Raw genomic sequence first — 19,018 nt, 5'->3', positions numbered from 1 at the left:
TTTTCTTTCTGCATTTTCCCAATTGAGGATCTGAGAGAAATATTCTCATTTTGAATTTTTCCAATTGTATGTTACAAGGTTTTGTTTTCTTTTGTTTTCATTTTTTTAGGTTTTTGCAAGGCAAATGGGCTTAAGTGGCTTTCCCAAGACCACACAGCTAGGTAATTATTAAGTGTCTGAGACCGGATTTGAACCCAGGTATTCCAAACTCCAAGGCCAGTGCTTTGTGCACTATGCCACCTAGCTGCTCCTGGATTTGTTTTTTTTGTTGTTGTTGTTGTGAGATGTTAATTTTCTCTTGAATTTCTTTTCCTTTATTTCTTCAAGGAAGTCTTTGTTGGACTGGAGACCAATTCATATTCTCCTCAGGAATATTAGATCTCGCTGGATTAGAATCTATTTCTTCTTAGTATTTTTCCATGGGTCTGCCTTTTCACTCAACTTTCTTCATTTCCCTAGGATCTTCTGTTGGGTGAGGGACTGGCTCTCAGAAGTTTGTTTTTGAAAACCCTAGAGGCTTTGTTCACTTGGTTTATTAATTCCACAGGCTGGCCAGTAGGTGGTTCTAGTTGCTTTCTCTGGAGTGTTTGAGGCCCTCAGAAGCAGTATCTGAGTTGACCTTGAACAATATGCTGGGCCCTGGGAGAGGGAGTTAATCTCCATTTAGGCTGAGTGAGCTCTGTTGCCCATACCTGAGCCTGGGGGGGAGGGGGGGGAGGCAGGGCATGATGGTTCTTTCTGGGAAGAGGACCCTGCAAAAACACAGATCTTAGATCTCTTGCTCAGCTGGTAATTTTTCAGGTATGCTATGAAACTTCATGTTGGAACTCATCCTTCAGTCAACTGGGGCTCATCAGAGCTCCTCAACTCCCAAAGATTCCATGGTTCCTCAGATCCATCATTTACCAAGTCTCTGTGGCTAAGGCTGGTCCTCTGTCTTCACCCCACTGCTGTCCCTGTGCTGGCTCTCTGGTCTGCACTCTTGGTACACCCACAGTCCCCTGAGACAGACCTTCTTGCTAGGTGTTCTTGTTCTATCTTCTCTTAATGTAGATTGAATTTCTGTTTTCTTTCATGTTATCTTTTTCTTAGGTTTTTGCAAGGCAAATGGGGTTAAGTGGCTTGCCCAAGGCCACACAGCTAGGTAATTATTAAGTGTCTGAGACTGGATTTGAATCCAGGTACTCCTGACTCCATGGCCAGTGCTTTATCCACTATGCCACCTAGCTGCCCCTCATGTTATTTTTGTGAAGGAACCAGTAGCACTTAGAACAGTGTCTCTCTTCTTTCCACCATCTTGCCTGGAACATGTCCTTCATTTTCAAAGAGGGTGACGTCAAGTCATTCCTTGACAACCACATGGATTTGAGTGAGAGGAGTGCTGTGCTAAACTACCAGTGCCACTTTCTCCTCCAGAGTCATCTGGATTCAGTGGCCACATATGAATCAGGGTGACCAGATGTGAAGCAATGTGAAGCAATCAAGGTTAAGTGATTGGTCCAAGGTCACATAGCTAGTAGTAGTGTCAAGTGTCTGAGTCTGAGTACTAACTTTCATCCTCCTGACCCCTAGGCTAGTACTCTATCTACTGCACCACTTATTAGTCCCTCCAAAGTATGTACACTTCATGAATTTGAATGTCATCCTTGTGCAGGGACCGTGCTAATGTTCTCTATTGTTGCAATTTTAGAATAAGTAACACAAGGTACACATTGAATAGATAGTTTGATATAGCAGAATCTCAAAGATTCAAGCTTACAACTTATTCATCCAATATATTCAGTTCATAGCCAAACTTTGCCATTTTCCCTTAAGTAACACCTTTCCTATAAGTCCCCTTCTTTGATTTAATTTAATCAGGTCCTGGACATCTCTTGTCCAGACAATTACAATAAGTTTCTTAACATTCATGCTGCTCCCAGCCTCCCCTCACTCTAATTCATACATTTTATTCAATGAACAAGTAAATTATTTGAAAATATATATTTATGCTTAGTAATTTTAATGGTCCCCTATTAATTTTGGAATAAAGCCCTTTGCTCAGTATTTATTTAAAAGTCATAACTTGGAACATTCCTGCCTATCCACCTTCTTACATTTTACTTCATGCCACTAGCCTGGGGTCATTTACTCTGTTATTCCTAAAATGTGAATCTCCTTTTCTTATTCCCATAGCTTTAAATTAGCTATCCCTGGAAGCCTATATCATTTTCCTACCCCTTCACATTTATCTCTTGGTTTTCATCTACTACAAAACTCTATTCTTTATTTCTTTAGGAGTATTTTTTCCCAGATCCACTAGTAGTTCCTATGTAAGAATGTTTGTATCTAAACCACTAGTATAAGAGCTTGTTGAGAACTTTCCACAATAGCTTAGCCATCTTTGGTAACCACCTTTCACTTAATTCTCATCTTCCACTACAAAAAGCTGTGGTATGCAAAGTGCCCACCGCCCAGTAATACTGTCTAAGCAGATGAACTAAATGAGATTGAGGGTGAGCAAAAAGCCTCCAACCCATTGGTGTGTTGAGAGATGACTACCTGAAGGTTGTAAAATTTCCTTCATGGAAGGATAGACTAATTTTTATGAAAGTAACTGAAGCAGATGCTGTGGAGTGATTAATACTTGTTGAGATACCGAAATTACATCCTGGAATGAGGTGGATCATTTAGAGTAGCTCTGCCTCACTTAAATCAAGTTTAAGTGCAAGTCAAGATATCACCTTGTGATGTCATTGGTCATCCTCAACGTGAAGGAGAAATAACAAATATTACTACCTTCCTTCTGATCTTATACATTGATAAACATTTATATATGGGTGCATATAAAGACATGTACACACACACACACACACACACACATATATATATATATATATTAAAATATATTTATAAATCATATGTTTATGTGATGCATACATTTTTCATGAAACAAATTATTTATTTTTCTCATTTGAATATAAGGTTTTTGAAGGCATAGTATGTTTTTGCAATTCCTTGTCTCTCCAGAGCTTAACAAAATATCTGATCTATATTAAAAAATTAATACATGTTGATTACTAATTTGAAATATTTGCTGGTTATGTGCCCTTGTTAAAATCTTACTTCTAGAAACCTAAATTCTTCCTTTGTGTCAATTAATTATCTAATTCAGAAGTTGTAAAGAAAACAGTGGGAAACTTCAAAGTGCTATAGAAATGTCCTCTTACTTACAAGTCTATGTCTAAATGCTAATTGAATGAACTCAAGCACTAGGTTCAAGCAAGCAGAATAATGCAATTGACAAAGCTGAATTTGGAGTAAGAGAATCAGATTCCACATTCCAATTTTGCTGGTTATTACCTGTGTGACCTCGAGAATGTCAATTTTTCTCTTGGCACTTAGTTTCCTCCTCTGTAAAATAAGGAAATTGATGTAGATGTCCAAACAAGTTCTAAATCATAAGGTCATAGATATTCAGCTGAAAATGAATTCATGGATCATTTAGTCCCACATCTTCATTTTATTCATGATAAACTGAAACCCAGTAAGCTTCTTGTTGGCCCAGGACCACAGAGGTATTAAATTGAAGAGTGAAGAATTGAACCCACTGCTTCCTAATCTGTCATATTTTCCACTGGAATGAGCTGACTGTAAAATCAGTATTTCTCCATGATCTTCTTTCATGGTTTTCTTTTTATTTCCTTTACTTTCTCTCATCCCACTTTATTAGTAGGAAAATAATAAAAGCATATCGTCTTGTCATAATGTGAGATGAAAGGTTGTATTCTCAAAAGTCAATATGAATTTTTTGATGAACTTTTAATCAAATAGCAAGAAAAAATAGAAATATGCGTGAGCATTTAATCTTCTTAAGAATAAAAGCCATCTGTGAAGCAACAGTGACTTCAAGAGTTTGCCATTTTTAAAATTTTTCCTATGTCATCTTCTATTTTTATTTGTCTCCACCCTGTCATGTTTTGCAAAAGTTTAACTTTTAGCAAGAGACCAAGGTATCCAGTCCCTCTTTGGCACCACCTAGCTGATCTTGAGCAAAATATTTTCTTTCTCTCATCTGCTTCTTTCTCTTCTAACAAATTGAGAGCTAAGAATGGACCTTCTCCAAATTGCCTTTAAAATTACCAACACAGCCATTCCATATCTTTGTCATGACCTTAATGGAATACCAACTGTTTGGTAATCTGGAAAAAATAGGGGGAGGGAGAGGGATAGCTTCAATTTAGTAAAACTAACTTAACCAAAAGTTTTGTGTTTTTAAAGGTTGTGATTGGCCCCAAAGGTTTTGTGTTTTTAAAGGTTGTGTTTGTCCCCTTATAGATTACCAGGAATTTAATGACTTTTCTTCCAAAGCAGACACTAATGAGCAAATCATTCAACTGGCCACATTCACACCTGTAAACCAGATGTTGCAGAACATGCATTTGCAGCCACAGTGGTTCACACGTCACTACAAAGCTGTAAGTCAGTAATTCCTTATAATGCTGTTTTTTTTTAATGTAAGATAATAATAGAAAATCTTTCAACAGCTGTCAGAGAGGCAGGAACAACACACCACTGCTAGACTGTCTTAAAGGTATTCATGTCTAATGCTCTTGATCTCTGCCAGCAAAGATTACATCACTATTTTAACTGTTCTGGTTCTGAAGTCTCATTATTAATATAATGTGGTTTAAAATTCATTAGTACACAGTTTAAGAACCAGAATATCAAGGCTGCAGGTGGCAGCAGCCTAATCTATAAGACCCTTTGCACACTGCAGCACCATGGTGAATTAGAGACATGACTGAGACAACTATGTCCTTGCCCTGGATGGAGGGAGGACTGTAGAACTTGATTACAGCTCATGCCATTGAAGGAGAAGGGAGATGCCCAGATATCCATGTTATGTATAGCCTCAGTGAAATCATCTTTCTTTATCTTACAGTTCCAAAGGGAATTGTAATGATATGTTGATCTTCATGCCACTCAAAAATGATAGGTAGGACATTTCAAAAAATCATTTTCCATTCCATTATTAAGGAAGATGCTGTGTGTCTATGTTAGCAAATAATTGAAAGGAAAGGTAGTACCCATTAACTAGGAAAGGATGGAAAAAATTGTGGTGCGTAAAGTCAACAGATTTTGTTGCTGTTTTAAAAAAAATGATAAAGATATAGAATTCAAAGAAACACAGAAAGAGTGGTGAACTAATGTGAAGTGTGTAGAATCAGGAAGCCAGAAAATACAACTATAAAAATATAAACCAGAAAAACAAAGATTTATAAAATGATAAAGTTGAGTAATATAGCATTATCCCTTCACTGTAGAAGTTAGGGAATGGAAAATTATGATTGTTTACTGTAGCTGTTTATAACTAACTACTTGGATGACTGGGCAAATCATTTAAGCTGCCTTGGATTCAGCATCTTCCATTTACAATTAGAAGACAGATTGACAATAGAATTTGCAAAGTTCTTTTTGTTTCCCAAACTATTATTTTATCATCATTGTCTTTTTATCATTTTATAGAACTTTGGCTTTTTGGTTTGTATTTTATAGAAATATTATCTGACTTTCTGATTCTACACCCTTCACATTAATTAAGTTAGAACTGAAACACCTTGGAAACCATTGGATCTAATTTATTGCTTTATATATGAGTAAAATGGAATAAAAAAGGTTAATGACTGGGTTTAAAAGTCTCCTTCTACCAAGGCCCTACTCTGTAGCAGTTGTCTGTTACACTATCTTATCTGTAACAAAGTCCTCCATTACAATTCAGAAGAAATCAGATTTTCAGAAGAAACTAGAAGTTGGCCTTCTTACCTGGGGATGTGGGTACTGTGACCTGAACCACAATCAGGGATTGCAATTATAGTTTTCCTAGTTCATGGAAATTTTGCCCTAAGTATTTACAATAATACTGTCATATTTTAACATTCAGAAAGATAGGATCTTCTACTAACACAATATTTTCTTTTGGTAACCCTCATATTCATGCATTTTGATAGCACTCATACACATAATCAAAGTGTGTATACACACATATTGTACATGCATATCTTCATGTGTGTTGGTATGTATGTGCATATATGAATAAATGTGTGTGTATATATAGACAAGCACATGCATGTAAGTATATATGCATATGCGTATAGTTACATGTATATTTCTTCTAAATTTTAAGTATAAGAGAAGCTATGCAGGTTTTAAATATTCGATGAAAGCACAGAAGAAGGAACTGGAAAAAAAGGCTTAAACAGTTGAAATGAAGAAAAGAAGCAGATGTTCAACTTTTATTGTTTTTAGCAAAGGACCTAAATTCATTTCTCTAGAATAAAAATAGTGTGTAAGATCAGATTGGTTTTAGGCAAATGCTCATTCTCACTTTTGATAGGCAGGCCTGGATAACTGGTGTCTTTTTTGCCAAAGATTGGAGATAAGCTTTCCAGGGCTAGCCAGATGGACAGCAAACTCTGAATACTCGATTGGCTGTTTGCCACTCTGTAGGGTATCTGATAATAATGCCTAATCACATTCATATCAGGGGTCTTTATCTCACATTTCTGCACACTGGTATTCACTTGATATTTGGATCACGTCTCTGGGTTCCTAGGCCTCTTGTGAAAATGATAACATTCACAGTTATTTTTATTCCTTTCCAATGGAAAGCCAAGATATATATGTATATATGCACATAAATACATATATATTTTCCCTTTTCTTTGTTCCTTCCACCTTCCCTATATTGGATTATTGGCCTTTTGTTGAACCCTTTTGTAACAGACAAGTGCTTTTCTCTGAGGATTAATAGCCTAACAGAAATACTTCCAGTTTAAGAAAACAGAAATTCACATAAGGAAATGGAGTTGGCAAATCCAAAGTTGGATATTAGAGTGACATTCAGAATTAGCTATTAATGTACAGTTAAAAGAGTCAGTCTTCCATTTATTCATCTTTGAAACTCTAATGTTGTGACCCAGGAAATTTAATGAAAGAATAAAGACACTGGGTCACTTCAAGAAAGAAAAATGCTTAGTAAAATGAATATGGATGCCCTGTAGCTGAACAAGAGAATTTTATGTGTAGTTCTGCTAATAAATATGCAGCATATGCATGATGTTACTACGAATGAAATATGTTTGAATTTCCTCTTTTCTAAGGCTACAAAATCAATAAACCTGTTGATATATTTTACATGACTTCCTGGGTAAATTTTTTTCTTCTCCCAAAGCAGGAGGCATTAAGTGCAGGATAACCAGTTATTGAGCAGATACTAACCAAAGATAACATGAATTTATTGCATCCTAAAGATAGATGGGAACTAGAACATAGAAAATGAAAATGACTTGGAATAGATACCCTCATTGAAAGAAATTCTGCAATTATTTTTTCCTTATGCTTTATTGTTTGCTCCAATTTAAGTTCTGAACTGTCTCTCAAAGGAGTTTCTTTCTCCCCCTTCATCCTACAATAGAGCAGACAATATTGAATGTTGTATAAATAAATGTAAAATCATATATGTTATGTGCAGTTCTAGTTCAGTTTGTTTTCTTCACATAAGGTACCATCCTTAATAGATGATTTGAATATTTACAGTACTCAGAATACCTTATTTGTTCACAATTATTCTTTAAACAGTAGTGATGTTACTGTGCACAATTTTCTTGTGGTTGCACTCACTTTACTTCTAATTTTTATGCAAGTATTTCCACTTTTTTCTAAAATCAATTAATTCATTTTCTAAAGTCAATTAATTCATTTCTAAAATCAATTAAAACATTTCTTACAGTATAGTAGAATTCTATCACATTCATTTAACAGCTAGTTTAACTATTCCCCAATTGATGAGTAACCCCTCAGTTTTCAATTCTTTGTCTCCACAAAGAGAGCTGATTTAAATATTTATAACATATAGGCTTTTCACTTTGCTCCCTCTCAGCTTTGTTGAGGTTTTTTTTTTTTAATAAAAGTAACTTCAAGTTTTATTTATTAATTCAATTATTTTCTCATATTCAATTTTATTGAACTAATCTTTGATTTAAATCTTTTTCAAATCAGTATTCAGGGTTTAATTTATTCTTTTTTTCCTATTTATTAAATTTAATAGCAAATTTTTGATCTCCTCTTTCTCTATTTTATTGAAAAAGTATTTAAAGAAATATTTTTCTCTGATTGCAACTGATCCTATAGGTTTTCATATGTTGTTTCATTATTATAATTCTTTTCAATAAAATTAATGAATACTTGCTCTTTAACCCACTTCATTCTTAAGATTAATCTCCAATTAAGTTTGAATCTCCATTTCTAAGGTTTCTTTTAAAATATAGTAGCAACCCATTTATTTATGTCTCATTTTATAAGATAATTGCTCCATTTTTAGTTCTCTCTATCCAATTGTATTTTTTAGAATCATTTCATCATATTTAACTCAACCTAAGGCATTCTATCTTTATGATCTCTTCAAACTAACCAAGTAATGATAACATTCTTAAGAGTTACAGGTGTTTTCTTAAATAGTGATAAAGCTGTTGATATTAAATCCTTTGTGTTTGATCTTTACTGGTTACTTTCTTAGATTTCTCCTGAGAGTAAAAGGTAAAAATTTCCATTTTGTTCTGGTCATAAAATGCTTATTTTCCCCATTCAGAATAGCACACAGCTTTGTGGGTAAATTATTCTGAGATACAAATCCAACTGCTTTACATTAATGGATATGCTGGAAAGAGGACAGAGTCAAGGTCAGATTCAGTATGGTGGCATGAACTTGAGAAACAACCAGAACTTGGACAATATTATGTTGGGAAATTTCTTTCCCCTATTTCATAAAATAAGAAGATAAAATAATCTTCAAAATAATCCATTGATTATCTCTGTCCCCAGAAAGTGATCCCAAAATTAAAAACTCCAAGGAATATAGTAACCAAATTCGAATTCTTATGTAAAGGAGAAAAGATTCCAAGTTGTTTTAGAGAAAAAAAAATCAGGAAGGCACAGTCAGGAATATAAAGAACTTATCAGTTTCAATATTAAAGAGTTGGAGGATCCAGAATACAATATAATATTCTGGAGGTCAAAGAGCTGAAAACGATTCTCAGGGGGAAATTCTCTCAGGGAAAAAGAGGATTTTTTCAATAAAATAAAGGAAATTAAAAGTTAACAGATAAAAAGACCAGAACTGAACAGAAAATTTGATATTTAAACACAAGATTCAAGAAAACCATAAAAAGGTAAATGTAAAGGGAAAAAATATTAGTTAATAAGACTAATGGGGAAAATACCCTTCAATAAAACTAGTGGGCAAAAAAACTAAATGGGAAGACAATGTCTATAATTCTTGAGAAATGTACATCTCTTAGGTCACTTGAAAGGAAAATAATTAGACAGACAGTGTAGATATAAATTGATAAAGGAGTGATGATTTACTTAGATCATGAGAACTATCTTTATATTGGGACAGATGGGGTGGGGATACTTGGACAGAGAATGTATCAATTGACTACAATATAAAGATGTTTATCACCCTGGAGAATTGTTTTATCAGGACAGTTGTAAGAAATCCAGTTCAACAGAGGGTATAGGTACAAAATGTGTATTAAACAATTATGACATGAAAATAGGATTATACTTGGAGAAGAAGGTGGAAGCAGTAGAGGATAATTAACACTACATGAAGAGGTACAGAGAACCTTTGACAGTAGAGGGAAATTGAGGACACAGTATAAACACTGAGTAAACATTATTCTCAACAGATTTCACTCAAAAAGAGAATGATATTCCTAATTGGGTTAGGAAATTTATTCTAAGGATATGAAGAGAACAGAATGTGAAGCAGGCAGCAGTCAAAAGCAAAACATTGATGAGAAAAAATAAGGGGAAAGGAGAAAGAAGCATACAAATGGGGGGGTTATGATAGAGGGAAAGATTTTGCACAAATAAAACCTTTGCAACAAAGATTAGAATAAATGAAGAAATCTGGAATCCATATTCACAGCTAGTATGTCTGAGAAAGTGCTCATTTCTAAAATATATAGAGAATGAGTCAAATTTATAACAATATAGGTGACATACCACTAGATAAATGGTTAAAGCATATGAACAGGCAATTTTCAGATGAAGAAAATAACGTTTAATGTGGTCATATGAAAAAATGCTCCAAATCATGGTGATCAGGGAAATGCAAACTGAAACAATTGTGTTTCACCTATAAAATTGGCTAACAAAAACAATGATTAGAACAGGAGAGGATATGGGAAAACTGGAACATTACTTCACTACTGGAGGAGTTGCAAACTGAATTATCCATCCTGCAGAGCAACTTGGAACCATACCCAAAGGACAATAATACTGTGTATACTCTTTGATATAGCAATACCACTACTGTATACCAAAGAGATCATTAAAAGAGGGAGAAGTCTATATGTATACACCTCTGTAAAAACTGCTCTTTTGTGGTGACAAAGAGCTAGAAATTGCCTATCAATTGTTTATGGTATAAAAATACTATGGAATACTATTGTTCTGTAATAAGTAATGATAAGTGATCAGAATTTGGAAAAGTCTCAAAAGACTTTCATTATCTGATGCTGTGTGAAATAAGTGAACCAAGTGAACCTTGAGCACATTAATAGCTACCGTATTTCCCAATGGATAAGATGCAATCATGTATAAGACACACCTTAATTTTGGGGTCCTAATTGAAGAAAATGCATTACATAAATTTATTGAACTCAAGTCTTATTCATCATGAAATTCCAGGACCTTCTGCTCATAATTTTCAGGAATTTTTTGGAAAAGTCAAGTGCGTTTAGGTATGCTTAGTCCATTCCTTTCATTGGACCTGAAGTACTAATTCTATCCTCCTTTGAAATCAGTGCTTTCTTTTTCATCCACAATTCTTCTTTTCTCATGCTGAACCATCTTTGTGGACACAGGAATTCCACTTTCACTTTGCTCTTCAATCCATCTATTCAATTCCCTCCCTAAATCAGCCCATTTTGCTGTCTTGCCTCTCATGGCATATTCAGCAGCACAATTTCTATTCTTTTTTACAAACTGGATCACTTTGAACTTGAATTCAGCAGTGCATGAAAATCTTTTTGATCCATTTCTGGGCAGAATGAGGCAAAACCTTATCTAATATATTAGTAGCATATGCAAAAAAGAGCACAAAGACAGTAAGTGTGAAAATGTGGGAAATGCAAGTAAAAAATTCTACAACCACTGTAAAAGATGCTTCCAGTTTTTGGATCCCAAATTTTTTGCAAAAGGGTGCATCTTATACATGGATAAATATGATGGATTATGAGATGATTAATTATGATGAATGTAGATCCTTTCAGAAATCAGTGATCAAGGACAAACTTGAAAGACTTTTGGAAAATGTCATCAACAGAGACAAAATTATGGAGTTTGAATGCAGGAAAAAAGTGTACTATTTTCATTTTTTGAAGCTCTGTTTCTTTCTCTCATGATCTTTTTTCCCCTTTAGTTCTAATTCATCATTCACAACATGCCTAATATAGAAATATGCTAAACAGGATGGTAATGTCCAACCTATATCAGATTGCTCACTACCACTGATTATTTCCCTTTACAGGTATCTGATTTCATTGCTATGAGTTTTGATTATAAATAGTACAGTGATTTTTGCAAAGCACTTTACAAATAGTATCTCTTTTTCATCCTCAAAATAACATTTGGATATAGGTATAATTATTTGCATTTTATTCATTAGGAACCTAGGCAGTCAGGTTAAGTGACTTGCTCAGGATCACTCTATAGTAAATATTATTTCCCTTTATGGGTATCTGATTTCATTGCTATGAATTTTGATTATAAATAATCAGTCATCTTGGGCAACTTGTCAATCAATTCAGAAACAAAGTATACCAAAATGAGTGATCATAAACCCATTTTGAGTTCTCTCATTCCAAGTGATGAAAAAATCTACTTAAAAACACATGTTGACCATTGAATTTTAAGAGTTTCTAGAAATTGGATCTTCCTTATATTGTGTTCATATTTTCCCCAAAAGCACATATAAAATAATGATATATTCCTTTTCTATGTGAAGATATTAAAATATCACATGGGATTAAAGCTGAGGAAATTAAGGATAAGCTAGTTTAATGATTTGATTATAAAGATGTACAAATTATTTATGTGAAAGAAGTTGGAGGTAGGAGAGAAGATAGTGGCATGAAGACAGCATTTCCCAGGAGCTCTCTTCCAAATTATTCCAAAAATATTAAAATTATGACTCTAACATGATTATGACAGAACTAAACGACAGAACCCACAGAAGGATCCATTAAGGCAAAATTCTAGCCCAAGTTAACCTTGAAATTTGTGGGAAGGCCTTGTTCCACTGGGTTGGATGGACCAGCAGTGCAGTCAGGATCACCTGGTGGGAGCAAAGGATCTCCAACTTTTCTGGAACAGCCTGTGGGGCCCCTGGATCCCTGGCAGCACAAGCTCATGACAGTGGAACTAGTTTCCTGCCCTGACAATGTAGGGAATACCAAGTACAACTTGGGAGATCAGTGGGGAAGCCTCTGCAAGACTGAATAACAATCCCAGGCCAACCTAGCCCTCAGCACAGCTGCAGCTGTCAACAAAACTCAGATCCTAGGAAACAGAACCAAGCCCATAAAGCCACCCATCAAGGAGTTTCCTGGCAGCTGCTGCCCAAGCTCTCAGTTCACAGAAGGTAAGGGAGTGGGGGGAGACAGTGAAAGAATCTTTTCTGTCTCTGGGACAGGATTCTCGTGCTTTATCCATATTAGGACCCTGTTCAGTCTTGGGACCCCCATTTCTATAGAACACGGAATTGCCTCACAGCTACAGGGCAGAAGGCTATTCTTGTGGTCATTGACACACCAAAGCACAATCAAGAGAGCAGTCAGAGCCTCTCATAAGATCTTGAAAAAACTGACATCCTTGTGAGGGTGCCCCAATAATACTCAAATAGTCGGGAAGCACCCCAAAGCCAGGGAAAAGGCTGGGGAAATGAGTATAAAGGAAAAAGAGGAATATGATCATAGACAATTACTTTGGTCGCAAGGAGGATCAAAATATACACTTATAAGATGACAAAGTTCAAGCTTCTATATCAAAAGTGCCCAAGGAAAATAAGAATTGGGCTCAGGCTTATGGCAAGGTACAAAAAAGATTTTGAAAATCAAATAAGGGAGGTAGAGTAAAAATTGGGAAGAGAAATGAGAAAGATACAGGAAAAAGATCAAAGCCAAGTCAGCAGCTTAGTCAAGGAGATCCAAAAAAAAAATGCTGAAGAAAAGAATGTTTTAGAAACTAGTTCACATCAAATGGAAAAATCAAGTCCAAAAAGATGATGAGAAGAATAACTTAAAAAGTAGAATTCTCCAGATGGAAAAGGAGATAAGAAAGGAACTCCTTCAAATGTAGAATGGAGATAAAGGGAGTTAATGACTTTGTGAGTAATCAAGAAACAATAAAATCATATCAAAATAATGAATAACTAGAAGAAAATGTGAAATATCACATTGAAAAAAAAACAACTGACCAAAAAACTGACCTGGAAAACAGATCCAGAAGTGGCAATTTAAAAATTATTGGGCTACCTGAAAGTCATGATTGGGAAAAGAGCACTGACTTCATTTTTAAGGAATTTCTAAAGAAAATTGCCTTGATATCATAGAAGCAGAGGACAAAATAGAAAGTTAGAAAATCCACTGATCTCCTGAAAAAGATCCAAAATATTAAACCGCAAGAATATTATAGCCAAATTCCAGAACTCCCAAATCAAAGAGAAAATATTACAAGCAGCCAGAATGAAACCATTCAAATATCATGTTGCTGCAGTCAGGATTGCACAGGATTTAGCAGCATCCACATTAAGGGCTCATAGGGCTTGGAATATGATATTGCAGAAGGCAAAATTGCTTGGAATGCAACCAAGAATCAAATACCCAGTAAAACTGAATATCCTCTTCCAGGAGAAAAGATGGATTGTCAAAGAAAAAGGAGAATTTCAAATGTTCGTGTTGAAACAGACAGGGATGAACAGAATGTTTGATTTTGAAGTACTCAGGTGAAGGAAGGAGAGGGTGGATGAGGAGGGAAAATTATGAAGCATTTAGTGATGATGAATTGTGTGTATTCCTGCATGGGAAGATGATACTGAGAACTGATAGAAACCTAATTTATTAGAGCAGTTAAAAGGAGCATATGGTCAAGGCACAGGAGAGAGCTGAAATTGAATGTATAATATATTGTAAAAATGAAGTCAGTGGGTGAAAAGGAAATGTACTGTGATAAAGGAAAAGGAGAGGTAGAATGGGCTAAGATATTTCTTGTAAAAGAGGCCAGAAATAGTTTTGCAATAGTGTATCAACAGAGAAAGTGGGGGGCGGGGATGAGGGAGCCTTCATTCCCACTGGAAATGACTCAGAGAGGAAACAACATACATACTTAATAGGGCATAGAAATCGAGAAGAAAAAGTAGAGAAAGAGAATGGGCAAAAGCGGATGGGGGAGGGGGATGTTGGTGACAGAGGAGAGGGTAATAGTGCATAGATCATGGGAGAGGACAGTCATATATATGTCATCAAAAAAAATATGTATAGAACCTTTTGCTTTGGTTTACTTTGGATATAGACCTAGTAGAAACATTACTGAGTCAAAGGGTATTCACAATTTTATAACCTGGTAGTTATAGTTCTCTATATTGATTGAACTATTTCCTAGTTCCCTAAATAATGCATTAGGCATAACTAGTTTCCTACATCCTCATGAACAGTACTCATTTCCTTTTTCTATCATATTGATAAATCTAATGGGAACAAAGTAGTCTTCTCAGAGCAATATGTTAGATGGGCTTTATTAAAATTTTTGATTCTCTAATTGTTAGTAATTAAAAATATTTTTCATGGGAACATTAGGTGGTATGGTGGATAGCTCATCAGCCAAGGATGGGCTGAGGACCTGAGTTCAAATCCAGTATTAGAAACTTAATACTTAATTATGTGACCTTGGGCAACCACACTGCCTTGCAAAAAAGGGGAAAAAAAACCTCCACCCCCCTAAAACCCCATTTCTGTATGTTTATGCAAACAGCTTTAATTTCTTCCTCTGAATATTTTCTATTCATAAAATTTAACCATTATTGAATTGGAGAATAGCTTTTATTTTACATGAATTCATCTCAATTCTCTCAATATTTTAGAAATTAAAATTTAAACAGAGAAAATTATTATAATTCTTTTCCTTAGTTTCCTGCTCTTTTTTCTAATTTTTCACTGCATTGATATACTTTGTGCAAAAAAAAAACTCAACACTTTTAAATTTTACATACGTAAATCTATCCATTTTATCTCCTGTGAAACTTTGTCTTCTTTGGTCATAAGATTCATGACACTTTTCATCTGCAGTTCTGTTAGTTTTTATTATTTCATTGAAAAATATTTTGTAATTATATTCCTTTCCTTAGATAGGCAGACACTCAAGTATTTAATATCCTCTCTTATTTTAAATGGAATTTCTCTTTCTCTCTCTTCCTGGTGGGTTTTGCTGGTAGTATGTAGAAATATTGATCATTTATTTGAATTTCTTCTATAACCTACAATTTTCCTAAAGTTGCTATTTCAACTAACTTTTATTTCATTTTCTAGGGTTTATAAGTATACTTTCAAGTAATTTGAAGAGCGTTAGCTTTTAATTCTTCATTACTAATTTTTATTTCTTCATTTTATTTTCTTGTCTAGTTGGCATTTCTAAACATATTGAGTAAAAGTGATAATAATGGACATGCTTTCTTTACTATTGATGATACTGGAAGTTTGTGCCAGATAATGATGTGATCATGATTTTAAATAGATAGTATTTATCATTATAAGAACCACTCCATAAAAAAGAACCACTCCATAGATATTTATGGTTATTCACCTCTTTAGTAGGAATGGATGTCATATTTTGTCAAAACTTTTTTTTGAGATAATTGTATGATTTTTTTTACTGATAAAGTCCAGTATGCATATAGGTTTCCTAATATTGAACAAGTCCAGCATTCCTGCATTAGTCCCACCTGGTCACTGAAATATATTTATATAACTTCCTTGTAATTTTAAAAATATTTTTCAATTATATTCAGTAAGAAATTTGGTTTATAATTTTCTTTCTTTTTGTTCTCTTTGGTTTAGATATTAAAATAATATTTGCATCATTCTATATATATATATATATATATTATCCTTATAAATGCTCTAATATTTATAAATTTCCTAACATTTTCCTGTATCATTTCATAGAGAAATGTAAACAGTTTACCTTTTTTAGTCCCTTAGGTTTTCATTTTATGCTTCTTTTGTCTCTTTTCTTTTATTATTAAATTTATATAATTTTCTTCCCTAGCTATTATCCCTTTACTTATTTTTCCTTTATTATTTTTTTTGATGATAGATATTACTTTTAACTCTTTCAAGAACTTTCATTGCCTTGTGTTCAATTCACATTCTTTTTTGCCTTTGTGGCTATGCCAGCACCATTTTTTGATATCATTGTCGTGTTGAGTTTGCGTCTGAATTTTACCTTCAAATGGTATCTAAGACTTTACTATCATGGTCATCATTTTCTTCTGCTGCTGTATCTTCTGCTTCCTCTTCAGCTTCTTTTTCTTTCTTCCTTTTTTCTTTTTCTTTTTCTTCTTTCTTTTTCTTCCTTCTTCTTTCTTCCTCTCCTTCTTTCTTCCTCTTTCTCCTTCTCCTTCTCCTTCTCCTTCTCCTTCTCCTTCTCCTGCTCCTGCTCCTGCTCCTTCTTCTTTGTCATCTTCTGCTGTTTTTTCTTCCTGTTTGCTCATTTTTCCAGTCTATTTCTTCACTTTGAAATTTGTGTTAAAATATGTTTCTGTTCCTAGTAGGGTGAAAAGGATGAGCACTGTCTCAATCTTCAATCTTTTTGTCACTGTTAGTTTTAAAACACGCTCTGAAGGTTTGGAAATTTTTGGTGCCTCTAAAGTCGTGTGATATAGGGAGATGTTTGGTCATTTTTCTCCTGATCTTTTCTCTAATTCTTACTCTAGACAAGACCTTGATTCCATGGTATTGCTATGATTACTGCTCCTCTGGATAAATGTAATGTCTTAACCAAAAATGTTCCTCTCTTTCCATCATCTGTCACCTAGAAGAGAATATAGGCAATGGAGTTGCCAAATAACATCTGGGCCTGCATTCAGTGCTAGCACAGTTATATCTTGAAATCTCTTTCTGACCTATTGTCATGTCTCCTTTTTGCCTTTGGTTTTACTGCTTCTTTCACCATCATATAGTCCCACCACTGATATTATACATGCATACTCTCCTTCTAAGTTGACTTACACTAGAATAATATGTCACTTTGAACTTTGGTTTGTCATTTCACATTTTGATTTTTAGCCTTAATTTAATTTGCTGCATGGCAATGTTGGAAGATCATGCCTGAGTGCTTCCTCTATTCTGCCATCTTGCATCTACTTCCAGATAGTATTCTTTATGCCCAAATCATATACCCATTTGAACTCATCATGGGATATGCTGTGAAAAATTGCTCTCTGCCTGGGTTCAGCTCAACTAATTTCTAGTTCTTTGACCATTCTTCATTGAAGAATGAATTCTTGACCCAAAAGCTGAGATCTTTGATCTATTAAATAATAGGTTACTGTGCTGATAAAATTGCTGAATATTGTCTTCCTAATATATTCCATTAATCATGTTCTCTGTTTCTTATCCAGTATGAAGTTTTTTGATTACTGTTTTATGACATACTTTGAAACCTGATATTGCTATGTCTCCTTCCTTCAATTTTATAAATTTATTCTCTTGATATTCTCATCCTTTTGTTATTATAGATGAATTTTATCACTATTTTTCAAGTTCTAGAAAGCAATTATCCTGTAGTATGATTGAAGTGGTGTCAAATAAATAAATAAATTATTATTTCTTTAGTTTTATTAGTGAGTTTCATGTTGGTTCAGCCCACCCATGAGAACTTAATATTTCTCTAATTATTTATATATTTTATTTATTTGAATAATGTATTTTTACAATTGTATTTATTTATTTCCTGCAGTGTATTGGCAGGCATATTTCAAATTAATCTATATTGATTCTAGTTATTTTAAAAGGAATTTATCTTTCCCTACTAGTTTTTAATTGGTAATATGCATAAATATTTTGTATGTTTTATTTTATATCCTGCAATTTTGTAGGTATTGTTATTTGCTTTGACAAAATTTTTAGTTGACTCCATAAGGATATCTAAGTGAATCTTAATTATCATCTGTAAAAAGGAATGATTGTGTTTCCTCATTGCCTATGCTTATATCTTTAATTTCTTTTAATTATGACATTGCTTTTACTAGCATTTCCAACATTATATGATATAATAATATATTCATGGGCATCTTTGCTTCACTGCTAATCTTAACAGAAAAATTTCTAGTTTATCTTTATGAAAGATAATGCTTGTTCTTGGTTTCAGAGAAATGCTCTTTAATACTTCAAAGTGTTCAAAATGTTAAATAAATGAAAAAGTTCATTTATTACTATGCTTTCTAGAATTTTTATTAGGTATGGGTGCTGAAATTTTTCAAGAAAATTAAGCATCTATTGATATAATGTTATGAGGTATTTTTTGTTTCTTTATGGTGAATAAAAATTATTGTCAAAACTAATAAGAATAGAAAATAGAAGAGAGTATATTATAGTTGTTAAGAACTTCAAAATCATTTGATCTAAATTTATAACTGAGGAAACTAAAATCCAGGTAGACTGAACAATTAAACAATGACTCCAATATCATAAAGCTGATAAATGCCAGAGTCATTAGCCAAACCCCAGTCTTTATTATTTTTACTACTTCTGAATGCTTCTAGGTTTGACTCAAATATAAATCAGATCTCTTCAAATAACATTACCATATAGTATGTGAAAATGTGTTAGATTTAAAAGAAAACTTTCAAACCTTCTAATGAAACAACATTATTTTATCGAGAAGGAAACTGAGACCCAAGAAAACTGACAAT

General features: G+C 33.9%; 1 pseudogene; it reads right to left on the bottom strand.

Annotated features, from left to right (window-relative positions):
- Nucleotides 1-1,609: 1,609 nt before the first annotated feature.
- Nucleotides 1,610-1,709, bottom strand: LOC141510531 (U6 spliceosomal RNA; annotated as a pseudogene).
- Nucleotides 1,710-19,018: the final 17,309 nt, after the last annotated feature.

The sequence above is a fragment of the Macrotis lagotis genome, chromosome 1 (genome assembly GCF_037893015.1).
Source record: "Macrotis lagotis isolate mMagLag1 chromosome 1, bilby.v1.9.chrom.fasta, whole genome shotgun sequence".
Lineage (NCBI taxonomy): Eukaryota > Metazoa > Chordata > Mammalia > Peramelemorphia > Peramelidae > Macrotis > Macrotis lagotis.
The sequence above is the reverse complement of the archived record's forward strand: the minus strand, read 5'-3'. Positions and strand labels throughout refer to the sequence as shown.